Below are 22803 nucleotides of genomic sequence, written 5' to 3'. Positions count from 1 at the left end.
TGCTATATTCATGACAAGGACAATAAACTTTGATTTTGGAATTAAAAAAAAAAATAGTAGTTAGTACTACTCTTTAAGTCAAATATTTTCCTCAGTGGGGAAAAAGTTATTAAATAGTCCTAATTGGATATAATGAGAAGTCCTTTAAAACTGTTATATCACTTTCTTCCTCTGTATTTTTATAAGCAGACCAAGCTTCTTTTCTTGCCAAGATTTTCCTTTGAGTGGGAGAACTGATGAGTATTGATTCATTCCATAAATATAGGTTTGTGGTGCTGAAAAATTAAGCTTTGTCATTTAGTACAATCCAATTCCATGACTTTATTTTTTTTTCTTTTTTTCTTTCACAAGTGATTTGCTCTGTAATAGTCCAGACAAAATCTAAATCTTTCATCTTAAAAAAAAAAAAAAAAAAAGGTGATAATCAAAATAGTGAATGATAATCAAAATAGTGAATGAAAACTAGTGGTTTTTGCTACTTGTTACAACTATAACATTTTGGATAGTTCTTTTCAAGGCCTCCTATGCTTTAAATGCTCTTGTAATTCTTGTGTGGCTTTTGTTTCATTTTCTTTTCTGACAGCTCATGTCTGCTACAAGAAAGATGCCCCTAAACCTTTCAGAGAAACATACACACAAAAATCATACACATGGAAAAGCTGGAAAAAAAAAAAAAAAAAAAAAAAAAAAAAAAAAAGAAAAAAAAGAAAAAAAAAAGAAAAAAGGAAAAAGAAAAAAAAAGAAAAAATAATAATAAAAAAAAAGATTAGGTTTGATTCCTGAAAGCTGTCCTTTCCCCTTTTAAGAGTGGTTGAAAACTCAGCCTCATGAACTGCAAGGTGACTGTCATACATAAAGATGAGCTGGCTATCTAACTAGATGTCTGGTTAATACAATTATCTGTAATTCAGGCTTTGTCTTTGTTGATAGTGTTGCTCCTTTTATATACTGTTTGACCAAGATACATATTTATTTAGCTAAATTGTTTTAGGACTGTAACAAATCCTATTTTATGCCAGAAAATAAATAAATAAATAAATAAATAAAGACAATAGAGTATATAGATACTGTGTACATTAAGTAATTTAGCATTGTAAGCAAAAGGAAATTAGATTACTTTTGAACTTCCTGATTATATTAAAGTAGAATTAGTGGGAGTTTTAATTCTTTCTGTTCTCCTATCACTTGTCTTAAACAGCTTGAAACAGGAGTTCAGTTTTAAGAAGTGATGCTTTTTCTTTAAATTGTTTTATTTGCTGGACTGACATAGGATTTGTTAAATGTTCCATTGATTTGATGTGTTTATTGCTCTTGTCTCTTGTTGAGCTATTGCAGGCAATATGTAATTAGACTACATATTTTGAACTTTTAGGACTATTTCCTATATCTTCATGCTGTATTATCTGATGATTTACTAGTGATGTATTTGTTTTTAAGGACTTTATTTTTCCTTTTTTTTGGTCATTTTCTATTACCTCCTGAATACTCTTCATGTTACAACAGTCAATCCTCTGCAATTCAGGTGCTGAGCATCTAAAACAGGACACACTCACAGGGTAGAAATCCACATCTTTAAAAAGTGGTGTTCTAGGAACACCAATTAGATGTGCATGATTACCTCCTAACCTGCTAAATGGCTGGTTCAGATCTCCTGCTGTCAGTAAACAACCAGCGGCTGATTAAAAGTCTTGTTATCGTTCCAAAACCCTTTTATGTATGCATTTACCATTTTTTACCTTTTTTTTTTTTTTTTTTTTTTTTTTTTTTTCCCAATTCTGTATGTGTTCCTGGCGTAGGTTACCAATTTGAATAGTGGAAAGAAAATAGTAATTCAGTGTGCATGACCTACAATGGAAAATCCTAATTGAATATAGAAGAGTCAGTGTCTTACTTGGCATTATTTCATAAACCCTTTCTCAACCCCTGCAAAGTACTTACTTTCATTATATCTCACTGTGAAAACCTTTAAGTATTTTTTAAAAACCATACTAGTGTTTATAACAAATAATAGTTTTACACTATCAAAAGTAGAAATAGTCAAAAAGCACCCAAAACAGGAGTAATACTTTTTATGTTTCCTACCTATTTAGCTCTACTCTTTCAGAGTTGCATTGTGAAGTGGATATTGGTCCAGTTCTATTCATTTTCTAGCTAGGTGAATTTTATGCAAGGTATTTTGTGTGTCTTGTGAAGTAAATGGGAATCATCAGTTCAGATCACTTTGCCCTCCAAAGAGTAAATATGTTTTAATGTTTCTAGTTAATAACATCATGGACTTCGTTGAAACCAGTGACCTCCTTTTTTTTTTTTTTTTTTTTTTTTTTTTTCCCTGGGTTAACATCAGTTTCCTACGACTGTTGTTCTGATAATAATCTTTGGTTTAGTGAAAATATAATGAAAAACATCATACCATTAAATTGTTATTATTCTGACTGAATGTTGAGATAAGAAGTTAGCAGCAGAAAATAATAGCATTTAAATTTCTAGAGCAACTTGGATGAAGAAAGCAAGAATCCTTTTCCTGAAGACCTTTGAAGACATACATACATTTCAAAGACAGTTTAAAAACAATAAACTCTATCAATTCTGTGTGAAAGAGATGTATTCTAGCAATTTTGCATCCAAAAAGCATTACACCTTTGGTAATATCATTACTATCATACTTTATTCAGAGTCCTGCTCAGATTTATTTAATGCTTAGAAGTAATCCTAAGGATATAAGAAATGCTGTGCTGGGTGAGTTTAGCTCAGGTTATTTAGGCAAAGCATGAAATTGTAGCTTTTTTTTGAAGTCCAATATCTGTGTACAACACCATCCCCTCCTACAGCACAAGGAATAGTTGCATTCAAGCTGTTGGAGACTACACCCTTGTCCAGTTCTTTTAACATCCATCAACACAACTTCTACCTGTGAACTTAACTAATCCATTTCCTGAACTTCCTGATGTTGTCTGCTTCCCCAGGTTTCTATGGTAAACTCTCCAGAAGTTCTCTACTGTCTGTTTAAAGATCTGTTTTAAAATAACATCTTGCCACCTCTAGAAAATACCACCTAGTTCTGTACTGTATATCTGTGGTAAAGATATCAAAGTTAAAAATGGCTAGACTCAGACATAAGTTGCACGAGTTTTCATCTGGAAAGGGAAATTAACTTAGGCACATTAACTTAGGACATGTGCCTAAGTTTAAATCTGCAGTCACAGGAAACATAGTGACAGCTGTAGATGGGACTATAGATCTGTTATGGGGACAAAGTGAAGAAAGAGGATAATTGCTATGACAGCCTGCTATTGCAGCCTGAGTGTGTGACCATTAAAATAACCACAGAAGGGGAGGGGTGAAATTTCCTGAATGGAGAGCACAAGGAGAGAGCATCTCTGCTCAGAGCCACAGGATGCAGCCATGTCTCTGAAGAACATGGGTCAATGCCTCCTCTTATCATTACTATATCAGGTCTGCCTCTTACTCTCTGTGCTATCCAAGGAAGTTAAGTTCAATTTAAAGAGGTTTTTTCTATAAACCAAAAAATTAAAACATAATTCAGAATTCTAAACACACACACAAAATACCAACACAAATACAAATGACCAATGCCTCTTCCCTTCTTCCCCCCCCCCCCCCCTCCACTAATGAAATGGAATGAAGTATCTAGTGAGTGACTGTCCTCCTGTCACGGTGAAAATCTTCATAATTAGAATAAAAGCACATTTGTACAGGAGATGGAGTTCTACAGGGATAATCTCAGTGGCAAAAATTTTCATAGGAACTGAGAATCTTCATGGTTTGAATGCAAGGCGCATTTCTTCAACCTTACCATCTTTATCATTAACACACAGCAGTATTTAAAAAATAAAATAAAATGCCCAAAGCAGACAACAATTAACTTTCCAAACAAGACACTTCATTAAGCATACTATTCATGCAGGAGACAGGATGAAAAACAAACAAACAAACAAAAAACAACAACAAAAAAATCAATATTTGATAGATGTTAGTCAAGTGTTGGATAGTCAAGATGCTCAGATATGATGACAAATGTTGTATAAGAATTCATTTAAAATCAAACACCTAATCCAGTCCCTGAGTAGTAGATGTAATGATATATTCCTCTTCAGCATGAACACAGAACAGATTAAAACTTGTGACAGACCTGCAACTCAGAAACTTAGGACTCCTATAGGAGTTGGTTGTTGGTCAACAGGAAAATTCCTCATAGAAAATACCCCTGGGTATACATTTATACTATTCTGTAGTTAAACTTGGAGCATAGTTTAGGTCTAACACAACTTTTACAAAGCTGTTTTACACCTCTTTCACCAATTCATTTCTTGATTCATTCCTCTTTACTCATTACTCACATTCTGACTTTCTAAATAATCCAGAATTTTCTCTATCTGCCCAGCTAATTACTGTCTTGTTTCCAGTAACTTAATTCTCCTCCCCAGGCATTAGAAATGCAGATACTCTTCTCAATGTGGATTATCTACCTGCTATTCATTTCACATTGACACTTGTCTCTTCAGAACTTCTGCTCTTTGACTTGGAGGGGGAAATTACTTTCCAATGGATTGCAGTTTGTGTAGCTGTGTTCTTAGGGAAAATAAATAAATAAATGAATAAAAATATTTTTGTGCTTCCAAGGTTGTAGTTGTGTGCTATGAGGTTCAAAGCACAAAGTTGTGACCATTAAGTGAGTCAAATAGGCAATCCAAACATTTCTCCGATAAGGAAGCAAATAAGTGGCTATTAGAAGAAATTGATAAAATACCAGTTTCAGTAGTTGACTGTATTCTCTGCTGTAAAAAAGTTGCTGGGGAAAGAAAAAAAAAAAAAAAAAAAAAAAAAAAAGTATTTGTAGCCACATTACAATAACAACAACAACAAAAATCAGTATGATCCTTGTTTAATCTGAATACTTAGAAAATAACCTTTGAAGCTGAATTTTGGGTCAATATTTTTTCACACTAAATGGAAGTTTCCTTTGTTTAAAACCACAGTTTAAAGTTAGAAACAGTATTCGAGCTCTAAGAACTCTGAGTCAACAGAAAACAGAGACACCTTCAACTCTTCTGTGTTTATCGCACCTAAATTATATTGATGGGATGGCTTACTGAAAAAAAGTAGATCATCAATACACATCTTTAGTTAGAAAATTAAGGTTCTGAGAGAAATATTGACAGCTTTAGAAGGAATAATAAGGGTTAGAAAGAAAACAGTGTAAAAAAAAAAAAAGAAAAAAAAAAAGAGTAGAGTTGAATCCTAAGGAAGACACTATGTTTAAAATAAATAAATAAATGAATGAGTTAAAGAAAGAAAGACCATGTTCCTAAAAGAAAACAAAAACCCAAATGTAGATGCTGCTATGAAAACATGTTAGGATTTTCTAGATGGCAAAGTGGTAAAATCGACAATATTACTTCACTTCTTGACTAAGATATATAAGAAATATATTTGGTGGTCTTATGACAGTGTTGTTGGTTTTTGTTTGTTTGTGTGTTGTGTTTTTGTTTGTTTGTTTGTTTTTTCCCTCTAGAACACCAGAATGAAACAAAACAGGTACATACTATAACAAACTTTTGCTACTAGCAGAACTTATGTGCTTTATCCTTATCCAAAGTCATTCTGGCCCTCTGTAAGCAGGACAGAAAGGTTGGCAAATTCTGATTCATTATTGTCTATACTTAGGCCATGTTCAATTTAACTTTATGGTGAAAGAAAAGGTCGCAAAAATTAAGTAATTAATTAATTAATAATAAACTAGTTACTTTATGGCATCTAGAAAGAGGGAGTAACAAGAAAACAGTAAGGAAGATTATTTAAAAAAAAAAAAAATGTGAGAAGAGGACAGAAGTTGAATGGTACAGCCCAGCAGTTCTAGAATTAATAGCACAGTTGTTATACAACTTTTATGTTGTATACTTCTATTTTTTTGTAAATGAAGGCATTGTATTCTTTCCCTGGATCCTGCATGCATGCAGCTCAACTAAGAATTGTGATAACTATGTAATTATCTTGATATACAGGTAAAATATTCCCTCCTTCTATTGCAGCTGATCTCTTTTACAATGTTTTGGTCAGAAACAACACATATGATGATGTATTATTGTCCCAAATGTTAATTCACAGATTAAAAATAACATCAGTCTTGCATTTCATTTCTATGGAAATGAAGGACTAGACAGTTCTCTTAGGCCTTTAGTGGGTCATGTCTTAATGCTTTTATTATTTCTCAATAAGCTACATAACTTAAATGATAACCGAGGATATGGTTATGCAGTATATTCACACTGATGTTATCTCTTAGTTAACCTGAATGGTTAACTCTCAGTTAACCTGAATGTATGGTACAAACTGGCTTGCTGTCTGTTGACTCCAACTCTAAAAACAGGACTTCACCATCACAATTTTCAAAAGTAACCTCTGTGTTTAAGGTATTAGGACAACATGTTAAGTTTATTTTCCACTTTCTGAAAGTTCTGTTATTTCTGAAAGTCAGGTCTTTAATGTTTCTCAAGCTGGATACTCAGAATTGTCGGCAGTCTTTGAAAACCTTGGCCCTACACTAAGTAGATATTCACTAAGTTCAGCTTACCATTAATTTTTCTAACTTCCTGTTCACAAATTAAAATTGGTATGACCTAGTTCTTACAATGTAGCACTTGAGATTAACATCTTTCTGCACAGTTATCTTTTACAAAAGAACAGCAAGTCCAAGATGGCTGAAAATGACTGGCAACTATTTGGGGAGGGTTATTCCTTTTCAATATTTTGCATTATGTTTTATAAATTCCTATCACTTTTTTTTTTTTTTTTTAATCTTTTACTACTATTTAGAAAGATGAAATCAGACCAATCACAAGGTAAAATGCTACCTGACTCAATCATTCTCTGCAATAATGTCATTAGGGACTGAAATGCTTGCTTTAACAGAGAAATCTCTGTTGCCTCCTGACACTGAGCTACACTACAACTGCCAGTCTCCCAATTGTCATTTTTCTAAATTCCTTTTTTAAAAGCAAGCTGAAGCATCTAATTAAGTTTAAAATAGAATAGCCCTAGGAAGAACTCTTCTGTAAGCTGTAGTAGAGATAGCAGCTCATCTTAAGTGGAGGCTAAGACTTGCAATGCTGTGTTCTTTCATGAAATCATGAGAGCTTTATGCAAACAAAAGTAATGCTTTTGCAAAGTCAGCCAGTACAAAGCAGCCATGTACCTAAAGAGAAGAAGCCAATCCACACATGGAAGAGAAATTAACTTTGGAAAAGAATAAGTGCCAGGTGAAATGCAAATAGACAGATGAGCTGTATTTGTTCTGGTGTGATTTTCCAGGTCAGGTTTGGCACCAATATTGTTAAAGAGAGGGAAAAAAAAAAAAAAAAAAAAAGAAAAGAAAAAAAAAAAAGTTAAATAGATTTCAGCAACTTGTTCTAAAACATTCATATTGGTTTAATAGCAAAATCTCCTCTGCAGTTATCACAGTCATTGTAAAACCCTAGGCCACTGTTTTAAGGAAGTTTTCTGCATCAGAAAATGTTAGGTGCCTGAGGGATTAGCTGAGATGAGGAACTGTGGTTGAATTTCTGTGTGTATGAACTACCAAAACCAGTCTCAACCACATCTAGAAAGCCTGATCTGGAATGCATGTAGTATCAGTTGAATTAATTAACTTCACTCAGCAACTCACTGAGGATCAGATTCTGATCCTGAGGTACAGGCTAAAACAATGAGCAGTATGAAAACTACAGTAGCTAAGAAAGCCCAAGCAGTGCAAATCCCTTTTCCCCAGCCCTTTTTTTTTTTTTTTATACCCTGTGAAAGAAAAGCACAATTTACTTGTGTTGTTTATTGTTGTAATCATGTTTTCTCAGCTGTACTAGCTAGGTAGAGAAGTGAAGAGTGGCCTAAAGTTAAGACCTTTACTGTCCTTCTGAGTTAGCTGTAAGAAGCAGAAGATATACGTTGTTCAGATATACCTGCATCAAAATCCTATATTGTTTTTACAGCAGCTTACAATAGCACTTTTCTTCTTCATGGTCTTGCATTGGATGTAATTCAGCTAACAATCTAGCCCCAAAAATGACACTGTTTCAAAAGTCACATTCATAATGCATAAAAATCAAAGACTATTCTGCAAAACTTAATTTAAAATGAGCAAACAGAATCTGTTGACCTTATACTCCAAAAATTATACCCTTCATATTATTTTAAACATACACATTATACTTTAGCAGATTACTGTGCATTTTAATATTCACTCAAATTCATTGACTTCTAAAAACCTGAAGTTAAATTTTCATGAAACTAAGGTGTTATAAGATAAAGAGTACTTTCTGAGAACATTTCAAGTACAGAAACCTTGAATCCCTGCTTTAGAAGACTTATCTACTGAAATGTTGACCTTCTTGAAAGTACAATTGTATGTTTTATTTTGTTTTGCTTTGCTTTGCTTTGTTTTGTTTTTGTTTGCAGTTTTAGTTTGGTTTGGTTTGGTCCATTTCAGTTTCTTGGTTTGTTTTTCACAGTCAGAGATATTGAACTAAATCAGTAGGTGTTTACAGAAATCCCTGAGAGAGAATACCAACTCAATTGTCTTAATATTAATAGAAAATAAATACAACCCCCCACCCCCCCTCTGAAATTGAAACTGATGTACTGAACATTTATTTAGTAGTGAGTAAAGGAAGCAGCATGTAATGAAACACCTACAATGATAGCTGACCACTTTCTCCCTTTGAGTTTGAGAGCTTGTATTAATATGTTAAGATATATGTGTTGTGTTATAGTGCTTCATACAGATAACATCTCCAAATGTAAGGAAATATTTTCAGTAGTTTCATGACATGTTGATTGTACAAGAACTGGTCATTGGTGAAGCTGCAATCTCTTGCTTAGTTTCAAAGGTTCCTTTGCTAAAAGTATTCCACTTTTCTATCCCATAACTACATTAATGATCAAGGAGTATTCAGAGAATGTAGAGGAGAGATAAGTACCTACATTGAAGCAAATCTCAATAAATGATCTTGTTAAATGATTAGTTTTGCAGAATGGTGCCAAAAGTAAACAAAGAACAAAGAGACAGGACAATGATTACAAATTTGAACAGAGACTATCAAGGTAAAATGTACACTAAAAACAAAATAAACTGTTGAAATATGGGCCGGATGGGCAGACAGTGAGGAGGAGGGGCCAATAATAGGTCCCTCCTTAACATCTTCATTAACTATCCGGATCATGGATAGCATGCACCCTTGATAAATTCACAGATGACACAGAACTGTGGGGAGTGGCTGATTTACTAGAGGGCCATGAAGCTGTTCAACAAGCCCTTGATAGGCTGGAGAGATGGAGTGACAAATATCTCATGAAATTCATCAAAAAGAAGTGCTTGGAGAACAGGAGAGTCCTGCACCTGGGGAGGAGCAACTCCAGGCACCAAGGCATGCTGGGGGACAACCAGCTGGAAAGCAGCTCTTCAGGAAAGGACCTAGGAGTCCTGGTAGACACCAAGTTGAACATGAGTCAGCAATATGTGACCTTGCCACTAAGAAGGCTAATGGTGTTCTTAGCTGTGTTAGGCAAAGTATTGCCAGCAGGTCAAGAGAGGTGATCCTTCCCCTCTACTCAGCATTAGTAAGGCCACTCCTGGAGTACTGTGTCCAGTTCTGGGCCTGCAAGTAGAAGAGAGGACTGGGCATACTGGAAAGAGTCCAATGGAGGGCTGCCAAGATGGTCAAGAGCTGAAGCAGCTCTCCTGTGTGAAGAGGCTGAGAGATCTGGGACTGTTCAGTTCCCAGGCTCAGGGGGAATCTTATCAATGTCCTGAAGTGTTAAGAGGACAGAGCCAGACTCTTTTCAGTGATGCCTGGTGCCAGAACAAGAGGCCAAGGGCACAAACTGGATCACAAGAGGTTCCATATAACCTTCAGGAAGCACTTCTTTACTGATTCTGCCAGAGCACTGGAACAGGTTGCTCAGTTGAGCATGTGTGTGTGCATGCGTGAGTGTGTGTGTGTGTGGACCAGATGGCCTCTAGAGGTCCTTGACAACCTCAACCATTATTTATTCTGTAAGAAATTGCTCAAGCCTACCTTTTTGCTTTCCAGAGCTACGCTTGTAAAAGACAGTAGAGATACAACTATAAATTATTTGTCCAAGAAAATAATATTAAGGAAAATTTCCAGGATTATCTACCAGCAACCAAGAACCTACAACCACCTGTAAAACCTCTATTAAAAAGGGCATTGTCTTCCTTATGTGCTATAGATACAGTTTGACAGAAAAGAATAATCTCATTTTTAAATGTTTTCATGACCTCAATTAAAGTTTCACAGGAAGCATGATATATGAGAATGTAAAACTGAATTGCCCCCAGTGCAATAACTGCTGTGTCTTTAACACTTTATGCAGAGATTGGAGTACCAAAGTACTTCACCTATGTGGCACTGTCCGATATAATTTGTAGTGCTTCTAAGGGAATAATGCTTGGAATTATAATATTCCTGGTCTCATAACATAACAAAAAGCACATTCTATTTTCATTACTTCTACTTGTATCTTACGGAGACATCATATTCTTCACTTTGTATAATAGGAATTCTTTTATATAAATTTACTCTCCAGAGAAAGTATTATGAGAGTTCTTTTCCATTGTTTTTGCCTAGAAATAGATATAGATTCTCGGGGTATGCTTAGCAAATATACTCCCAGTACACTATTAATACCCAGTGCTAGGTCTTTTGAGAGGAAAAAATGGTATTGTAACTACTCCCAGAGATAGCCATTAAGGTGTTCTTTAACTTAGCATCTCACCTGGGGAGCTTCCAAATAAAGTATATATACATATATATACATAATTATTACTCTGTCTTATAGATAATACAAATATTATAGAATATTAGCATGGAAATTATTATTTTCATTTTAATTTTCTGTTTTCCTCCCCTTTTTGTTGCTACAGCTCTTCTAGAAATTGCTTCCTATATAGAAGATCCTCTTCACATCAGTGTGTTATCGATGTATACACCCCTAGAGCACTGCATTGCACGAGTATCTGGCTCAGATCAGCCAGGTGTTGCCCTAGATAGCAGTCTTTCCCTGTGGGCACACCCTTGTTTGTAATGTAGGCATGCAACCTACTTTAGAAATTCCCATCCACATGCACAAATATACTCATATGGAGTTAGCCTTTTCCTCACTTTCTTTAAAGAAAGACTTTAAGGAAACATCCTCTCTGAGGAATTCACATTTGTATTTGATAAGTAAACCGGTAGCAGGAGAATCTGTAATTTGTTTTAGCATGACCTGTCTTTTGGATAGACAGCCAGTAATATTTTCTTCAGTAAACAATAACCAATCTATGATTTTTATTTATTAAGCAAATTTCTCCCTCATTAAACTATTACTTGTTCTAAACTTTCAAAGAGGCAACACAGGTCAGCTGATGTGGGAATCTCCATTCCTTTATGTGACATCTAAAGAACTGGTATGAGTAGCAATATATTTTAAAATCACATATGCCACAGCCCATAGAATACTGGAGCTTTATTTAGAAGGGGAGGGGGGGTGGGGGGAGTGGAGAGGCAATTATGAAAAGCTTAAGTGGTCTTTGAACTCAGATTGCAAAAAGTATGTAGTCAACCATAATTTAATAATAAGTTTTATCCTGCATGTTACTATATGCTGTAAAACTTACAGAAGTCACAGGGAATTATAGCAGCTCAGTATCCTGATGTTAAGTTTCAGAATAAAAGTCACACTTAAACTGTACTGTCAGATAGCAAAGGACATGCAAAAAAAAGGTGGAAGCACAAATAGGACATAGGTAGTGTATTCAGTACTTCTGACCTCCCTACAAAGCAGTAAATTTCCTTCTACATCCTTAATCCTATACAATCCAAATCTCTGTAACAATGCCAACTTCATTGTTTTGATCATTTTCTTGGCAGCAATGTTAGAGCTGGTTAGCTGCAAATTATTCTGTCTGAGCCTCCAAACACGAATACGTTTATGAACTATGAATTATGTTCAAAGACATGTCACTACTGCCCTCCCAGCATTATACAAAGTCCATTAAACTGTATATAATATGGGTTTAATGCTATTTCCTTTGATGTCAATAGAGAAAAAGTCTGACCATGTGCTTAATGCACTCATTAGGATTTTGATGAGCATGCTCAGTCTGACTACTATAGCATCTTCATATGCAATCCAGGGAAAGTCAGTAGGGGGGGGAAATAAATAAATAAATAGATAGATAAATAAATAAATAAATAAATAAATAAATAAATAAATAAATAAATAAATAAATAAATAAGAAGTTTAAGTCCTGAATCCCAAAATATGCATGTTTGGTGCAGTTACATTAAACTGCTAAGTTTCTTCTAGCTAGGGTTTTGAGCCTCATTCTCACTCTCATTTTATCACAAGGGAACAGAGGCATTGCCTCTTCTAGCTGCACATAGAATGAAAGTTGCAAACCACCCTACCCCCAAAATTATTAACCATTTAAGGTACTAAAATATTATTAAAAGTCTCTGTTTCACAGTATCTCTGAAAGAGCTGTCTCAACCCTGGAGAAAGTGAGAGTGGGACCAATGGGTGGAATTTATCTCAACTAGTTTAGTCTGATGTATTCGTTAATGACTTTATAAGATATAGAGAAAAATAGGCATTTTAGGATATGATTCATCTAATTCATTTTGCGTGTTTTCTTTAGGATGCTATGGCATTTATCACAGATAATGGCATTTACTTCCAAAGGAGCCTAGCTCAGATGTAGCTGTCTTTAGATGTCTATACCCAGTCACACAGACCTTGCCCCTGTGATTCATAGCACTCCTGTTGGCAAAGGTAGAGAGATCTCCACTCAGCAAACTCATGCTGCAGATTCCTACTCCTGCCTCTTAACCCATAAGGAGACAAACTGTGGCAATCAGTGCTCTGAACTCTGCCAAAGGATCCAGAAACTGAGCAGCTATTGTGATGGTGGTGGGTCTTCCACCATTACAGCCTCTGAAGCTACATATATATTACTGACCTAAATCATGATTTAAGCTCACATTTGATTTGTAACTTTGAACATCAACACTGCTTGAAGACTAAATTAAGGCAGTGATATCTCTTAGCTAGAAAATACAGGTAGAGGAAACAAAATACTTATATTTGAACAGAAAGGATTGACAAGAACCCAGTTCCTATTTATAAAAATAGGTTGTATAGATGTAGTTGTTCTCTGATATCATTAAGATTTATTATTATTATTATTATTTTCCATCAAATACCCATTTATAAGGCAAATAAATGAATACATCCTTTCTAGCACTTTCTTGCCTACTCTTAATACCCCAAAAATGTCTGTTGTAGTATGTCATTCTTGGTCTTGTTGTATATGGAGCATTCCATATTCCCATGTTCCTCATATTGTTTAGGAAAAGAAGGTGATTTAGCAGCCCATTATATTAATTAACTTTTATGGTAATTTATTTCATTGATAATAGAGGTTCTCTGTATTTTCCAAAGTATTAACTTTTAAAAAGTTGGTATTCATTAGGAAAACAACAACAACAACAAATGTATACTATTTATATCTGTAATATGACAAGGAACAGAGATACAAGATGAACCTGATCTCCTTCTATGACAAAGTGACGCGCTGGGTGGATGAGGGGAAGGCTGTGGATGTGGTCTACCTTGACTTCAGCAAGGCTTTTGACACTGTTTCCCACAGCATCCTCCTCAAGAAACTGGCTGCTCTTGGCTTGGACTGGCTCACGCTTCGTTGGGTTAGAAACTGGCTGGATAGCCGGGCCCAAAGACTCGTGGTAAATGGAGTCAAATCCAGTTGGAGGCCGGTCACTAGTGGCGTTCCCCAGGGCTCGGTGCTGGGGCCGGTCCTCTTCAATATCTTCATTGATGATCTGGATGAGGGCATTGAGTACACCCTCAGTAAGTTTGCAGATGACACCAAGTTAGGTGTGTGCATCGATCTGCTCGAGGGTAGGAAGGCTCTGCAGGAGGATCTGGAGAGGCTGGACCAATGGGCTGAGGTCAACTGCATGAAGTTCAACAAGGCCAAGTGCCGGGTCCTGCACCTGGGGCGCAATAACCCCAAACAGAGCTACAGGCTGGGAGATGAGTGGTTGGAGAGCTGCCAGGCAGAGAAGGACCTGGGAATGATGGTTCATAGTCGGCTGAATATGAGCCAGCAATGTGCTCAGGTGGCCAAGAAGGCCAGCAGCATCCTGGCCTGTATAAGAAACAGCGTGGCCAGCAGGGCCAGGGAGGTGATTGTCCCCCTGTACTCGGCTCTGGTGAGGCCGCACCTCGAGTATTGTGTTCAGTTTTGGGCCCCTCACTACAAGAAGGACATGGAGGTGCTTGAGCGAGTCCAGAGAAGGGCTACAAAGCTGGTGAGGGGTCTGGAGAACAAGTCTTACGAGGAGCGGCTGAGGGAGCTGGGCTTGTTCAGCCTGGAGAAAAGGAGGCTCAGGGGTGACCTTATCGCTCTCTACAGGTACCACAAGGGAGGCTGTAGCGAGGTGGGGGTTGGTCTGTTCTCCCATGTGCCTGGTGACAGGACGAGGGGGAATGGGCTTAAGTTGCGCCAGGAGAGTTTTAGGTTGGATATTAGGAAGAACTTCTTTACCGAAAGGATTGTTAGACACTGGAACGGGCTGCCCAGGGAAGTGGTGGAGTCACCATCCCTGGAGGTCTTTAAAAGACGTTTAGATGTAGAGCTTAGGGATATGGTTTAGTGGGGACTGTTAGTGTTAGGTCAGAGGTTGGACTTGATGATCTTGAGGTCTCTTCCAACCTAGAAATTCTGTGATTCTGTGATTCTGTGAAGATATGCAAAGCAGGCATACTTGGAGACCATAGGAACTTCAGGTATTTCAAATTCTTTCTCCCCTTCTGTAAACTCCAGTCCCAGTGAATCTTGCCCTGAAATTTCACATAAGTTAATATCAAAGCTGTTTTCACACTAAATTAGTTTACAACTTTGAGATTTTCAACAGAGACCATGCATTGTTGAAACCCCCCAAATTCAGTGATTTGTTCCAATCCTGAAGCCTACCTGATCTGTCCTCTGGTACCACTTTTGCATTCTACCTGTCTCAAAGTCTGCTAGAAGTATTTAATTATATTTTTAACACTGCTTTTTACTTTACATGAATGGTCTATTTTAGCATTTGCAAATGATTTTTGAATTCTAAAAATTCTTCTATGATAGCAAGAAAAAAAAAAAAAATCTGCCTGTGTATTGTTTTATTTCCAAAATAAAAGATAATCAGATGATATTATTTCTTCTGCAGTTTGTTTGCATAGGTGGGGCTTTCATTATAAAACGTAATGCTGTGAGCATCCTACAATGAACACATAGCTTGATGCTTACTGCCAAGTCTGATCATGAACCTTTCTAAGAAATTTGTTACAATAAAATAAAATAAAATAAATACAATACAAAACAAATCAAAGCAATTAAGTAAAATTAAGTAAAATAAAATAAAATAAAATAAAATAAAATAAAATAAAATAAATAAAATGTTTAGCGGATAACTTTAAATATCAGATTTCCTGAATATTTTTATATTTTACAGCAGGTCTCAGTGCCATAAAAATGTGTGCAAACTGGTTATTTGCACATACAAATATGCATAGTCAGCTGTTGATGTTCTCAACTACAGGACAACAAAGGCATATTTAATGCATATTTATGGTATGGTGCCTGAAATGGTACTGTATAATTGATATATTAGTATTCAATATTTAGATTCCAATCTAACTGTGTAGAAATATATCATCTGCTTGATTGAGTTCCCTAGATCTCAGGTCTGGATATACATAGCCATTTCTTATTTACCTGACCACTAGAACAGACTAATAAAGGGTAAACAGATTCAAGACACTGGCTAGAACTTTGGTTCCACTACCTCAGTCCCATGAATTAAATACAGAGAAAGGGAAAAGAGGAAGGTGGTAACACTGAGATTTCTCAGTTTCTTCATTCTGCCCCTTAAAACGATGCAGTTATGAAATGCTGTATACAAATTCTCAATTGTATCATATAATTCTAGACAGCATGTATGCCACTTCCTACAGATCTGCAAAAGGCATTTTAAAACAGCACGTGTATCATATTATAAAGCAATGCATGTATGCATAAACAATTTCTAAAGGCTGGGAAATTTGTAAAGACTGCAGAAAAACATTGAAAACAGCTACACTAATTGGTAGCATAAATAAATGACATTTTGGAGGGAAACTCATATTTAATCAAGAAGGGGTCACTGATACCAGATGGGAGACCTCTGTACTACTGGAAGATAAATGAATTGTTTTTACTACACTGTCCATATAACTGTACACTATAATTAAAACTGCAATATTGTACAACATGATTACAAAATTTGACATATGGTGAATATGTGTATTATGCTTGTTATATTTAAGATACAGAACACCTTTTATTATTGTTATTACTTGTCTCCAAATTTTTAAACACTGCTTAAATGAAAACATTGCAAAATTCCCAGTATCAATTGCACCTTCTTGACAGCTTTTATGATTTCCTACCCTTAATGTTAAAAATTAAAATATTTTGCAGTTGTTTACCTTTCTTTGACTTTCAAATAATCACAGTGTACTTTTTTCTCATAAATAAACATACCTCAGTTTTTGTCTATTTATTTGCAGTCTGCTCATAATGCTGCAGAGTGTAGGCTTACACGTTATTCACATTTCAAAGTGCAATATCAGTTGAATCAGTGTAATATCATAGATGTTCAGACTCATATTACTAATTTATTATATTTCTCTATCAATGAATGGTCAGAAAACAGTCAGTCCAGCTCCATATACAATACAACACCCTCTGCATCTCCTCTACATCTATGCATATGCAAATGCACACTTTGCTTATGCCAATGGTTTTTGTTCTATTTCCTTCTGGAAGCTAATAAAAAGATTTATATGAAAGTGGTACCTATGACACAGTATTTCTTCAGATGCAAACCATCAAATCTTGTGAATTATTTCAATAGCTTGGCCTCCATTTTTGGCCCTTGAGATACTCTAGAATTGCAGAGCACTTTGATACTCAGCTATTTTCTAGAATACACTAGGAAGTACTGTGACTGTAAATTGTTTGATCTTTGGTATTCCATTCTGAAAGCATAGTCTAAGCTGTATATTAACATTTTGCTAAATAGTTATATGTAATACATAACTAAATAATATCTTTGCTGTGCTCCACAGATGCTATCGAACCATAAAGCACAGGACTGCCAACCCACAGCCATGAAATTCAATAAAGTAGAAACAGTAGCCAGCCTTATCTTTTTAATACCAGAACTGCATATTCACCTTTATCTTATCACACAAGCACTAGTGAGGGTTTGAAGCATGTTTTTTACTTTTACTGAAATATTAATGGACAGTGTGTTCTTTACTCCTTCATGTGAAGTGCAACAACATACTGTTAAGTAGCAATTATCTTAGAGGTACCCTATTTTCAACAGCAAATTAAGTGAATCTAGCTTATGGCTTCTATGAAAGCCTCTTAATAGTTAAAACTTAAGTTTCAACTCATCAAAATGAAAGACGCTTGTGAAATCAATAGCAATAACCTCATTGACATAAGTGATGTCAGGTTTTCAACCACTATGAAATGCTAAATGTGTTTCATTAAAGATACAATAATTATAAGGCTGTTGATGAAACTAAGTCCTGAATGTGTTAATCAGTTAGTTTGAAATCTAAAATAATGACCTAATAAGACAAAGGACTTCAGAATTTGGACTATAAATAAAAAGAAAATACAGTAGCAAATAACATGCTGCATTTACATCTATACGTTCAGGCTTTAGCCGCAGGCTACCATAAGAGTAACAAGAGCCAAAAGTAGCAGTTTAATATCACCGTTTCTTGGTAGCATGGTGAAAACAGACATAAACAAAAGTCCACAGACAGTTCAGCTGATCAATTTTCCAACCAGCAGACATTTGTTAATTGGGCATCCTCATTCCAGTGTGCAGAGTCTGGGAGCAGACCCCTAGAGGGCATTTTGAAAGTCAAACAGGCCTGGTGGAATGGCTGATAGAACTCTACAGAAATCAGCAGGAGATCCATATTTTGGAATAACTCCAGGATTTCTTCTCCACAGGACAATGGATCTTAGGAACATGGCAATTAATAACTTCTACCTGGAGGGATATGTGGAGTAGATGAAACAAAACATTCTTTTTTTTTTTTTTTTTAGTTGTGACTCTGGGGTTATGTATGAGCACAGTAGCTATCACATTTTGTTTAGTTTTGATTTCACTTCTGTCCTGCCACATGCAGACAACAGCACATTCCTTCTTTCAGAGTTAGGACTGTTCCTATTCAGGACTGTAAATTTCTAGCTATGTTTATTTGAAGTTTATGGCATTCACACTTCTTTAGTTTTTAGATTTAGATTTAGATCTGCAGTCCATAGTCATGTTGTCTCCTTTATGCATGCTACTTACACCACAAATTAAATTTGATATATAGGGTACTGAGGAGTGATTGAAACGACTTTTTTTTTTTTTTTTTTTTTTTTTTTCCCGGACAGTTGCCTTTTTGTCTAGACCTTCAAATTCCTCCTTAAAAGTCACTGCTATGGGAATGCATGCAAAACCCCTGCATTCTGATAATGGCTAAGCAGGTGGTGACTTGTAATTACTGTGATTACTACTATTGACTAGCTACAAATTGTGCTCACAGCGTGTCCGTGCTAAAACATCCTATTATTCTTGTTATCCCTTCCTCTTGATATCCCACACTTGTTCTTTTTTTAATCCTCCTATAATGTCATGTCTTTAAATTTTTGAGGTCTGTAGAGTGAGGATTTTTTTTTTACACATGGGTCAGCAAGTATAGTACCATTCTCATAACACCCCATACCCTATACCACAAGAACATATATAGTAGACCCCCCTGCTAAATAAAGGGTACTCAGTAAAATTCAAGATAACCCCTTCTGCAATACCCATGCATTTGTTATATATATATATAGCTGTGTACACATATTAGACTCAACAAATCTGGTTCTTCCAAATGGTCTTGCAAAAAAGCTGCAAGCAATAATTTCACAAGAAGTCAAACATTATTTAAATCTTAAAGTTCTTTTGAAAATCTGTACTGGAAAGACTGAATTCTCAGAATTCATTCTGGCCTTTCCCAATCAGAAAACCTGATTGAATTCATATGAGCTTACACATGCTTCTTGATAAAGAACTATCCCTCCTCCTAAGTTGAAATCCCTTCATTCCATTGGCAAGAAGTTGCAAACATAACTAGTTCCAGTGTGATCAATAGGAGTAAGCAGTTCACAATTTAACTCAAACATCAGCAATATGTATTTATTTATTTATTTGTATTTTCTCACATTCCCACACAGTGATATGTCCAGTGGCAGTAAAGAACTGCATAATTAGTCGTGACTTAATGCAAGCTACATGAAAAACAATAAAATGGAATGCAGCTCACTAGAAATAATTCTATCCCGTAAGCTATTGCTAATGTTTACTGTAGCATATGGCTAATAGAATTTGAATAAAATATTAATTTTCCCTCTGTTGACTTTTTGCCGAATAGTGGAGACTTCAATAACCTATATTCAGATAAAGGCACAAAGTTGTGTATCTCTGTTTATACGAGTGAAAATTAAGTCAGAGATGCAAGTGATACAGGAAGCTGGATGAAGGGGTAAAAAATATCAGTTGTCAAATTCCCAGATACTCCTTTTTAGCAACTAACTTCATGATTATTATCTGATAAATCTCATCTATTTGTCTAGATTGTATTTCCATATTCTTTTTCCTCTTCCTCTCCCTCTTTTTCTCCCTCTTCCCCTACCCCTTCCTCTTCTCCTTTCCCCTCCCCTTCCCCTTCTCCGTTTCCAGTTCCTCTTCCTCTTTGTCAGCATTTTTTCCTCCCTCTTCTTTTTCTTTCCTTTTCGTTTTGATTTTTTTCATGTTTTTTTTTTCATATTTTTTATTTTTCTTATTTTTTCCTTATTCTTTTCTTCCTTTCTCTTTTTTTCTCTTTCTTTTCTTTTCTTTTCCTTTCTTTTCTTTTCTTTTCTTTTCTTTTCTTTTTTTTTCTTTTTTTTTCTTTTTTTTCTTTTTTTCTTTTCTTTTTTTCTTTTATTTTCTCCTTCCCTTCCCTTCCCTTCCCTTCCCTTCCCTTCCCTTCCCTTTTCTTCCCTTCCCTTCCTTTCCCTTCCCTTCCCTTTCCTTACCTTACCTTACCTTACCTTACCTTACCTTACCTTACATTCTTGCCTTGTCTTTCACTTGCCTATTCCTTGCCTTCCCTTCCCTTTCCTTTCCTTGCCTTCCCTTGCCTTGCCTTGCCTCGCCTTTCTTTCAAATAAGACAATGATAAACAAAATATGACTTTTTCTTCTGAAACACATTGTAAAGACGTATCTTCAGTACTGCTGCCCTCCTGTTATCCCAAATTTCACTTCAAGTTTTTCAATTAAAGAAGTACATTGATTCTGGGTTAAATTTACTTCAAGGTGATGTATTTCATCTGATTTTATGATGAGTATTGATTTTTATTTAGTGTCTATTGTGTGGTTTCAATAAAAATAATAATGAATGTTGTTGATGCATGTTATTTACCCTTTGATCTGACTTTTGTAGTCTGAGGACTTTCCTGAAGGTATATGCTATGTCAACATTAGTCCTGACTTGTTGATACAGTTCAGTTACCATATATTGAAATGCTCCTGTTCATATCAGAATAGTTTTAAGATTTGATCTTTAAACTGATTAAGTGCAGTTCCTTTGCAATAGAGAGTGTTTCATTATCTCTTCTTCTGCCACTGCTGTTTGACTTTTACCTGTGGTATATTCATCTTATGCATTTATTTAGCTTGTTTCAGCTTTTACATATGGTTGAACAGTCAGAACACTTTGCAAGCCTTTTTGCCATATCTATATTTTTGAGCCACAAGAACAAGCCTGAAGGGAGATGTATATCTACATGATCTACTAGCTCAATACTCTTCATCCTGAATTTGCAGCCATCCAGATGCTAGGAGCAAAATCTGAAAAAAGCAGTAACTTCTTGATGGGGTTTAATGTGGCAGGCAGTTAAGCACCACACAACCATTCACTCACTCCACTCACCCCCAGAGGAACAGGAGAGAGAATTAGGGAAAAGGAAAAATAAGTAAATAAAACTTGTGGGTTGAGATAAATACGGTTTAATAAGAAAGAAAAGGGAAAAAAAAAAAAAAACTTACAACAACAAAAAAAATGCAAAACAAGAGATGCACAGCACAATTGCTAACCATCAGCCAACTGATGCCCAGGCAACACCTCAGCAACGGGAGCTTCCTCAGCCAACTGTCCCCAGTTTTATTGTTGAATCATTTATATGGAAAAAACCTTTGGTCAAGTTGGGTCAGCTGTCCTGATTACGTCCCCTCACAGCTTCTTGTGCATGCTCAGCCTCCTCACTAGCAGGTCAGTATGAGGAGTTGAAAGTCCTTAACTCCACGCAAGCTCTATTCACCAACCAAAGCACTGGTGTGTTATGAGCATTATTTTCCTCCTAAATCCAAAACATGGAACCATACGCTATGAAGAAAATTATCCCAGCCAAAATCAAGTAACTTTTGTAGTCTTCTTCTTAATACACACATATTAAATGGAAAACCTTTGTGCTGTTTTCCGTTTCTGACGGTATCTCATGACTGACACCAAACAGAGTAAAGGGACAGGGATTTTTTTTTTTTTCTGGAAGGTTCTAACATTATCTGCCTCAGACTTATTTAAATCAGGATGCTCATAAAGGGAATGCATATAATATCTCAGGAGGTCCTTGGCATTCTGGATGCTTCTGAACCCTATAGCAGACATGACGATATAAATAGTCTGACTAAAACTATTCTACAGAAATCATATTACAGCAGTGCATATTGTATCACTGCTCTCAAGTTCCTTTATCCTAGAAGCCCACACAAGGTCATGTGAGTCTAAACTCTACTTTCAGCATTTCAGTATGAATCACAAACAGTTTCATTGAAATGTTGGTCTAGATGCTTGTTGTGATTAATGCATACTGTAAACTCAAGAACAGTTCACAGAATTAGTTTAAAAAAAAATAATAATAATTTTTAAAAAGTAAGATGTTAATATGTTGTGAATAAATATCACATAGGTTTTGGTTTAATGTTCATATCAATTATCTATAAATTATTATTTGTTAATGATTTGGTTGAATCATGATTAGGCACAGATTGTAAATCATAAGGTATGATTTGTCTTTCCCAATATAGCAGTTAATTTGTTAAACCAGATACCATAGAATGTCAAAGGCTGAACATACGAATTTTCATGTTAAAATAAGATAATAATGAATCAATTTTGAAAATTTCAGATTTTGCAGAAAGTATCACTTTTAGGTGACATCTCTGGAACGACATGACCCAATAATAAGCATCAAAATATTTTTTCTTATCCATTATAACCAACATCCAAATACTTATACAACTTTACTTAATGATAATTGTTATCCTATTCATTTATTGCTAAATGTATGAATCTGTAAATTTTGTAAAGCTGCATTGCTGTCAAATTGGATGTTACATTAGAAGAATTAAGAGTGAAATAAAATGCTAACAGTGGATACGAATGAATTTATTTGAAGGATAAAGATAAGATTAACCTACCCAGAAATCACTTTAGTAAAATAAATGAAGGAAAGACATGGCTTCTCTTCCTTTCTTCCTCTCTTTCTTCCTCTCTTTCTTCCTCTCTTTCTTCC

Source organism: Oxyura jamaicensis, chromosome 1 (assembly GCF_011077185.1).
Source record: "Oxyura jamaicensis isolate SHBP4307 breed ruddy duck chromosome 1, BPBGC_Ojam_1.0, whole genome shotgun sequence".
NCBI lineage: Eukaryota > Metazoa > Chordata > Aves > Anseriformes > Anatidae > Oxyura > Oxyura jamaicensis.
Note: the sequence above shows the minus strand (reverse complement) of the source record.